Here is a 10,253-nt window from a genome sequence, read left to right as displayed (position 1 = left end):
TGCTGTGTTGAGGTCCCATGTTCACACTGTCGTTACGCAAGTACACGGTGTAACTGAACTGCCACAACCAGGTAGTATGTTGGATATACGCACACCAACAACTGACATTTGCCTTATCTCCATTCGCATTCAATTCACGGTGTGAGGGCCAATTAAACACTGACCTCCACAAGAAGCGACAGAACTTTCTGGCTTATCTTTATCTTAACCTGAAAATAAAGTACATCAGATAGTAACCAGTACAATTAAAATTAGAGGGAAGAAAGAAGAACACTTAATTAGAATCAGAGAAAAAATAGTGATTTTATTTTAATGTTTGTTAGTACTTAGAAAACACAAGACTTGTGTGTCTAATATGGAAAGATGGGAATTCGAGCTTTTGTGGTCGATGTCCTTATGACGTACTGATATTGTTAATGTTAAAGGCAGGACCGATTAGTAAGTGAGCATTTGGAGGATTCGCAGACCATTATCTGAGATCAAACTTCACATTGTAAGACAGTGATTCTCAACCTTTTTTGACTGACGACACACGTTACTGATCACTCTCGACATCGCGACACATCTGTTGGATATTTTATTATAATAATAAAATGCATTATAGTAGTGTAAGACTAATTACGTTTGTACGAAGTAGTGCCTGTATGTAATACTGAGCATTGTTGCTGCCACTGAAGGCGTTAAGTGGTAGAGTATATCTCAATATCTATATTATTTAATTATTGAACGCTTTATATTTTTTTTTACATTCTAAAATTTCGCGACACACTTTATGGGGCTGCCTGCACATCAGTGTGTCGCGGCATAACGGTTGAGAACCACTGATGTAGGCTATTTCCTGATATTATCTTTTCTTCAAAACAGCTGGGCTACAGGACTACGCCAGCGATCCCAGATATGAGATGTTAAGGCGCGTGAGAATCAAGTGAGGAGTTGCAAGGACGAATCAGCATAATTTTAAACGGCAAGTAATAAGATGAAAAATCGTAAAACTAAAGTTTTGTAAGGTGGTGAATTTAAACCGCATCTTAACTTTTCACAATTGAAAATTTAGATGATAAAATTAAAGAAAAGTGAGGCCAACTTTTGAGTTAACATTGTAGGGATGGCCAGAATTTTCCGGAATCGGAATTCGGAAAAAATCCGGACTTTTTCCGATATCGAAATTTTTACCGAAATCAGGTATTTTCCGAAATGTGGAATTTTTCCGATTTTCTTTCCGCATCCAGGAAAGTAAAAATTCCGAAATTGGCAATCTCTAGTAGTTACGTTACAATTTAAATTTACCTACAACGCTGGCCTACCGGCTAGCACGTTCGCCTTTGGTCCATAGGGTCTCGGGTTCTATTCCCAGTGGTAGAGTATTGAAATTTGAAAGCATTACGGTTAGTTCGGATTGCACCTCAAACCTTAGGACCAAGCCTCATATGGCATTGCTACTCAAAGAGAACATTAAACTTCAATAAATTAATGTTTTAAATTTAAGTTCCTCGGAGAAACCATTTATGCATTTCCATACTTTTAATTGAAGAGTTAATATACTTTAGAACAGACAGGCACGTAGCCAAGGGGGGGGGGTCCTAGGGGTCCGGACCATCCTTCGAGACCAAAAATGAAAAATAAATAAGGAAGGATGAAACAAAACGAAATGGGAAAAAGAAGGATCAGCGTTAAAAAGAAATACAGGAAGCTTTTGGTTACTCTTTCTTATGAGGAGATTTGTATTACTTGCAATACATGATGGCGAGGTGAGAGAGATATCCTGGAAGAGTCATGAAATTTGAAATTTCTAGAAAAGTTACGGAATTCTCAGAATTTCTGCTACTAGTCAGGGAGATTTCAAGCTTCTGAAAGGATAGTGGCGTTGAGTAACAGCGTGGACATTTTGTATCATAATTTTTCGTCATGGCATCCTTGCAGAATCAAACATGTTATTTCAAAAACAATTTTCTACTGCTCCTTTAACCTGTCATTTGGAACCGACAGTAATTGACGGAATAATAAAAAACAAAAATTTATATGGAACAAGAGTTCTATTAGCATTTGATTCAACAGAAAAAGGAACGCAGATATTGTAAAATATTTTACAAGACATTGAGTATGTACTTTTTATAATAGTGAATATGTACTTTTCATAATAGTTGAGATCATAATGAAAGGAAAATTGTTATGTTTGAATGAACAAAGAAAGAAACGTAAATATTGTAAAATGTTTTTCAATATTTTTTTTTTATTATTCTTTTATTACTCGAGATTTCTTCATAGTTGTTATTAAAATACTTACCAACATATCCTCATTTTATTGTCCTAACAAACCAATATATGTTGATAGTAAAGTAGTTTACATTGATCAAGCTCCTGAGCCTTCAGAAATTCATATCACGCTCCCCCCCCCCGTTACGAAATCCTGGCTAAACGAACCAATATATGTTCCAGTAAAATAGTTTAGAATGATCGAGCCCCTGGTGTGATGATCACAGTATTTCATGTCACGGACCCCTCTTCCCTTCACGAAATCCTGGCTACGTGCCTAGAACAGGTATGTACAGTCAGCGACAAAAGTTCTTTTTTCCGTTTGATGAAATTACTTTCGTAAGTAGTTTCAGAATGAAAGGAGAATCTGACAAGTGAGTACAGTTTTTAGTAAATTAAAAAAAAATATAAGTTTATGTACATTCCAGCCATACCAACATTACTTCCAAAATAAATTTTTGCCAAACGGAAAGAACTTTTGTCGCTGACTGTATAAACAGTTCTCAACTTACGTAAATAGATCATTTCAAGACACATTACGTAAGTCAGATTTTACCATAACCTAAGAGTCGTCGCGAACATGAATGAAAAAATACGAAAAAAACAGTTTAATAATTCTGCAACGCAATCGCTTAATTCCATATATTTTATAAATAGGGCATAGAACTTTATATTGATACTGTGGAACGCTGATAGTTAAAAAAAATAATAACCAAATAACAATAGTTAATTACCTAATTAATGCATGCCTCACTCACTGAGAAATTTATTTATATCAGAAGTTTCTTACTCAAGTTTGAATTCACATATATGTCGAATTTACGTAACTCAAGGAGTGTTTGTACAGGGTCTTTCAAAACAACACCGACAACGTTTAGGCGGTGACTCCGGACACTAAGATAAGACAAAAAGTATGGACCAACATGGATGCACAAATGCTTCCTTTCCGAGTTACAGGTTGCCAAAAACACGAAAAAAAAAAAAAATGAAATTTAAAGGTCCATAGCTTCAAAACTATACTATAGGACCTACCATAGTCGGGTCAAGACTTTACTTAGGAACTAAAGTCTGCTCCAGGCAACCTGATAGGAAACTCCCCTACCTCCCACCACTTGCCACTGCAGAAGCGGAAAGCTACTCATTGACCTTCACAGGGAGGGAAGCTTTGCTAATAAACAGAATCGTGTAAACTCTAAATTCGTAAATCAATTCGCTCGCACCTAATGTTGATAAAGCACTGCTGTTCCTTTTAGTTATCAACCCCGAGTAACAAACAATTATTGTTTTTAATTTTTGTCTTGTAGAAAAGTATTGCATATTATTTATGTACTAAAGTTTACCCCACTGTAAAACATTTTTTCGTCTTAACAAATATCGAAAACAGACCCGGGTTCGATTTCCGGCGGGAGCTCATGTGGTTCGGATTCCACGTTAATCAGTAGGTCCACTTCTCATATAGCCTCGCTGCTGCAAAGGGACGTTAAAGTCAAAAATCAATCAATCAATCAAATATCGAAAACATTAAAATCAATAAGAGTTCAATCTGCCTAATTTTGTATGAATGTGAAAGTTGATCCCTAACACGAATACAAGAAAGGGAACTGCGGAGTTTCGAAAATAAAATATTGATAAAAATATTTGGAGCAAAAGAGGCATACATTCAGATGAATTAAAACGCTATAAAAGCTTTTATTTCACAAGAACTACAGGTCACCGAGTATTATAGAAATACGGTAGTAAAGTTCATACACGTTGCTTGTATGAGAAATACGCATCAAGTCACCAAATCCTATTCAGAAAGCCTAGGGGAAGGCAGGGCCGGTTCTAGACATTTCTTAAGTGTAAGCAAACAATATTTTGGCGCCCCACGTAAATAATAATAAAAGAGTAGGAAGTTGTAATGAATAAAAATTGTTCAAAATAATTGTTACAATCGCAAATTTCTTCAATATCTGTAGTCTTCCTATGAATATTAACGGAAAATGGCGAAATTATAACTAATTGACTGTGGATGAGTACTGCACAATATTCCAATTTTAATAATTAATAACTAAGATGTATTTTGACACGTACAATTGAAACATAAAAGTCGAAACAGAATAAAATTCATGAGCTTCAAGTCTAAACATACACAGGCTTGAGTTTGACAAAGAGGTATGCTCTTACGCTTTATTACAAGCATATTTACAAAGTATTTTCTAGTGATACGATTATGGTAATTAGCCTAATTTTTCGTTTTCTTTGTTACTGAAAAGTTCATGTTATAAAGGCACTTTTCAGGCTTTCAATTTGGCGAAATCTTGTTTTATTGCATCCGTATCCCTTTCATTGAGTATGTCATTTTTAATGGTCATGAAAGCTAAGTCCATTTAATCGTTCTTGAGATACAGTTGACCTCAAATATTTTTTTATTACTGTAGTTTTACCTGAACTTGTTTAATAGTGAACAAATGACAAAAGTGCGTGCCTTAATCGATATTTAATTTGTCTTCGATCCAGTGGCGGAATTTCAAAGTCAGGTCCTCACGCAAAAAATTCTAATCCTCTCCCGCAAGAATTCTTTTCAGAACTCCTTAGGCTTATAAAACAATTCAATCCTTTCATGTCTCTTTCCAACATAGGCATTCGAAATCAAGAAATGAGTAACGCAATGTTAATACAGACAGTGGCGCACGCAAGATTTCTCTTTGGGATAAGCAGATTTTTTGGAGTAGCGTACAAAATGCAAATAATTTTGTGTATTTGCCCCCTGAAATTGTGCTGATCTTCTTCAAAATTAAAAGTTCTGGAGGATCCAGACTCTCAGACCACTTCGGTAGGTAAATCCCTGAACGCAAGTAACTAATGATCAAAACTCAACTCTCCTGGCGGGAGCACATATGGTTCGGATTCTACGTTAATCAGTAGGTCCAAGTTTCATGTAGCCTCCCTGCTGAAAGGGACGATAAACTCAAAACTACCTCAAAACTCAATTTTGCATTACAATTATTACCAAATGTTTAAAAATTTAGCTCCATCGGAATGGATTAATAATGATTGTTAAATTGTTATAATGAAACAAGTACGTGTATACGCTGCTGCGATTGACAGAGTTAAAAAAAAAAGAAAAAAAGGTGCTATATATAATCCTAATGATGTTTTGATTACAGTTATCCTTTCGAATTATATACGTGTATACTACGTGAAATCTAATTGTTTTCAAAGAAATTTTGAAATAGGCCGTATGTATTCCATTTTAATTTAAAATTACATTACTGTAATCAAGTAAAATAAACTTACAGTTTCAAAAACTTGTCGACTTGCAGATGCTTCGTTAACAATAACTGGTATTGACAACTCCCCTACCCCAACATTTGTATGATTATCACTTTCGATATTTTATTCATAGGTCGAAATAATCTTTTTTTTTTTTTTTTGACTTCGTTTGCCTCTCATCTTCTTTCAAGTTTCGCAGCTTTCTTTTTCCATAAAATGCTAAACTTGTTTTTCTTTCATCGTCGGCCATTAATATTACATGCAAAACACAGTACTTTTGAAAAGTGCAAACACACATCATTATAAATTAAAAAGAAAAGACTCAGGAGAGAAGCGAAAATGTTGACGAATGGCAAATGGGCTAATAGACATTAACAAAGTGAACAGTAAGTAGTGGGCAGCGATTGTGAGCCAATAACATTAGGAACTTAAAATTTCCCATTAAAATGATCAATAATTCCATTTGTATTGTCCGTCTTTTCTTAGTATTCGCACTCTTTCCTGGAACATGCACAACAAAAGCCTACTCGTTTGAATTTCGGTAATGTGAATTTCATTTACGCTGATCTTTCTCAACCCTTAACTGTGGTCAGGGGCGCCTGAAGAAAATTTTCTAGAGGGGGCCATCTCCATGGTTACTACACCTACGTCTGGTATTTCTGGTATTTAATATATGTGGTTTGCTATATTACGCATACATTTGGTGAGCCAGAAAGAGGCCCGAATAAATTTTTCATCATAACATTTTCTCGAATAAATTTCACATTTGAAACACAGAATTCTTTTCCCAGTTTGGCGCCTTCTTCAACTGGCGCCTCCCGCAAGCGCGTAGTTCGCAGGATTCAAGATCCGGTCCTGGGAGAAGGGGACTATTAGCTGGGCGAAAGAGAAGGCTTCTGGACAATGTAAAGCAGGATCTTTGAAGGATGGTTGATAACAAACATGGTACATTGACTTTTCGCAGGTTAAAATCTAATGGAATGTTTGTTTCTGCTACGATGAGCCTTTGAGCTCTTAACCCAAAGCGTTCGTTATTTTTTTTATAATTGAACGAACTCGTATTTATCATTACTCTTTCTTTCTTATACAGTGATCAACTCTTCTTACATTAGATTATCCTACACGCATGGTGCCAGTGGTGGTTCAGTGGTAGAACTTTCACATGTGGTGCATGGGGTCCATGGTTCGATCCCAGCTTGCGCCAAATGAACTTTGTGGTGGACAATAACAACATATGCGTGGGTTTCCTCGGGGATCTCCCATTTCCTCCTTCTTTCTTCATTCGACCATTTTATTCATTTCTCATCATCACCGTCTCTTTCAGCCGAGCCGGCATAAACGTGGGACGTAAAACTCAAAGATTTCATTTTATTTTATATTCTGCACGCCATAACCGTCTCTCTCTTGCAAGTTAATTACTGCAAATGATTATTCCTATTAATAGAGACATAATATTTCTAAGACAGTAAAAAGTCATTTTCCCCTCTTCTGCAAGAGGGGCACAGCAAACAAAATTATTATTGAAACACTGTTATCAGTATATATATATATATATATATATATATAGTTCTTTTTCATCTTATTCTTTTTAATATAAGAACATCTGTTACTAAGAGAGGAACGAAGAGTTTTTTTTTTTTTATTTCGGGTTCTATTGGTATTATCTTAACGCTCTGATAATTTACCCATATATATTGTACTTGGTTTTCGATTTTACACCGTGTACGTGGGTTTTTCGGAGTTCTCCCTTTTCCTCCCACTTTCTTCATTCCACCATTTCATTCATTTCTCATCGTCACCATCTCCTTTAGCCTAGCCAGCATAACCGTGGGTAGTGATGAGCGCAAGAGTCTTGGTCTTGCAGTTTTTGCAAGAGTCTTGCATGCAAGACCAAGACCAAGACCAAGACCAAGACCAGGAATCCCGATGCAAGACCAAGACCAAGACCATACCTGCAAGACCAAGACCAAGACCAAGACCATATCTGCAAGACCAAGACCAAGACCAAGACTCTTGCGCAAGAGTCTTGCACAAGTAAGGTACTACTTGATTTTTTACAGAATGTAAAAAGGAAGGGGAAAAATCATTACATCTTTCACGTGAACTTCTTGGCTCCAGTAAAAATACCGCCGGAGTGAATTTGTTCCCAGTAGTTTATGCAATCCATGTGAGTCAATTTGCTCCTGTAACATATAGCTACAGTATGTCGTTTTTTGAATCGGTTGTTCACGAGACGACCGACAGCATAATTCTATGAATTGTTACAAGCTATAATAACTTCAGTGTCTGATTTACTTTGGTCATCATTTGATCATTCACGACGGCCCATGATTGGATTTTGGGAAATCATACGAAGAATAGTTGTGTCCTTAAGAAGTGGATAAGCAAAAATAAACTAGAGCATGTTATGGACACGGTAACTCAGTGGCAGAGCGTGCACCTCTGGTACATGGGGCCCTGGTTCGATCGCAGCTTGCGCTATGCAGGGATTTATTTGTAGCCAGGGAAGCCTGGGAATTTCCCCCCTTCTAAATTTTGACTTCCCTGTCTCTAGGTTTAATTCAGTCTTCCCCCCTGGGAAGATATTTTCCCCATTTCTTAAGCTATAAACTGTTTTCAAGTGCAATGATTCAACTTCATGTTTTAGTAGCGATTCTTTATTTTTTCTCAGTATGTTTATTGTGGTCTTGTTTATGAAATTGCTTCCCGAAGAAATATTCATAGAATTGCTTTCAGTTTCTTCTGCAGAATGTTAGAAAGGCTTTTCCAACTTAAACTTACAGCATACTGACGTTAGAAACCATTTATCTGTAAAAACCCTCGAATCTCTTCTTTCCATAAACATTAATGGGCCAAACATTACTTCTTTCAATGCAGAAAAGTATACCTTCAGCTGGATAAAAAGTGGGCATCATGCTGCTACCGACAAACCAACTGAAAGGGAAGGTATCCGATGTAAACCAACCTCCTATTGCACTATTCTAAATTGAAGGACTCTATGAAAATATTGTTAATTTCTAAAGACAGTGTTAGATAAGTCATGCTTCAGCTTAACTCAAGGTGAAATCGGCAGTCAATCCTTTGTTGTGATTTTGTAAAAACTGTAAATATTGTAGGCTACAATGGCTGTTTCGATTTCGGGAGTAAAAGTGAAAGAAGAGTAAAGTATTTTTTTTGCCTAGGTAGCATCATATTGGTAATTGTTTAATACATGCTCATGATTCTTCGCAGACCATATTACAGTCCTCGTTCAATTCTGGATTCGTTTTAATACCAGTATGTTTTGTTGACTAGAAGTTTACTTTCAACAGAACAGTGCTAGAGTCACTCACACCTGAATGTAATTTTATTAAGTAGAAGGAGCAAGTGCAAAAACTCATTTATTATATGAGGAATGACATTTAATACCTTCTTTCCCCTTCTATTTAATAAAATCAGGTTCAAGTGTATGTGCACCTATCACTGTCCTGCCCAAAGTAAACTCTTATCGTATTTATTGTTCGGGCAAGGAATTTGGTTTTCAAAGACCAAATTAGAACGGACTAAAGAATTATTTGTCATAACAAAACTGTTTTACGTAGGAGTGTGACACTTGTTTCGACAAGTTGTGCTGATTGCAGTGTAACTATAGAGCTTTTACTGGATGCTGCACACTTGTCTTCAGCAGTAGGACGAAAAGTAGCAAGGTAACACATGTAAACTAATCTACCTAACCAAATCTTATCTAACGTACCTATCCGTATTTATCATAAAATTGTTTTTAAAAAGGTGAAAAAATGAAGAACTTGGGGACCGCCTATCACAAACCAGTACCATAATTTTAAAGTAAGTAGGTTTAAAGATAACATTGTCCCAACCCGACTTTAAAGTTGTTCTGTTATACGGAACACAATCTTGCATAAATATTCACCCCTTCTACAAAATCCACAAATAAATCACTGGCGCTATGTGAGCTTCTTTGGTGAACAAACACCCTGTGCGTGGGTTTTCCCGTTTCCTCGTACTTTCTTCATTGCACCATTTCTCATCATCACTGTTTCCTTTAGCCTCAGTGTAATAATCGTGGGACGTTAAAGTAGATATTTCATTTTATTTCAAAACATATTAATGGTGTTCTTCTTCCAAAACTAAAGAAATGTAATATTGAACATCGGCAATTCCGTACACCATAGGTGCCGACTACATGGGTATGGCCTTGGCTCTGAGGTTCAAGCATCCGTTGGAAATTTTTAATGTGTACTTATAAAATTAATATTGAAATAACATTTTCATGACATTGACAAAAACTTAGCGCATGTGACCGCAAGTTTGATTTCATAGATGGATGCTTATACGTTGCATAATTGTTTATCAATATAACTTATAGCCCCCTTAGGTATACGGCATATCTAGGATTCAACGATATAACATTATACAACAATAAATAATCTATATTCACAACTGAGAGTAATTTCGTACTTATTTCAAATAACTTAAAGTTTGATGCCGTTATTATGTATTTCTAATGTAGGTCAAAAGTATTTATATAAATTGAGTTTACACAAAAGACATAGACAGTTGAGTCGTTTTCAGTTTTCACTCAAATTATTCTAAAATATTGTGGCCGCGGTGGCTCAGTGGTAGAGCGTTCAGGTGTTTGGGGTCCCGCGTTCGATCCCAGCCCCCGCCAAGTGAACTTTGTGGTGGGCAAACACCGCGTGTGCGTGGGTTTCCTCGGGGTTCTCCCGTTTCCTCCCACTTTCTTC

This window comes from Thermobia domestica, chromosome 1, assembly GCF_964235325.1.
Source record: "Thermobia domestica chromosome 1, izTheDome1.hap1.1, whole genome shotgun sequence".
In the NCBI taxonomy this organism is placed as follows: domain Eukaryota; kingdom Metazoa; phylum Arthropoda; class Insecta; order Zygentoma; family Lepismatidae; genus Thermobia; species Thermobia domestica.
This window is presented reverse-complemented; position numbering follows the sequence as displayed.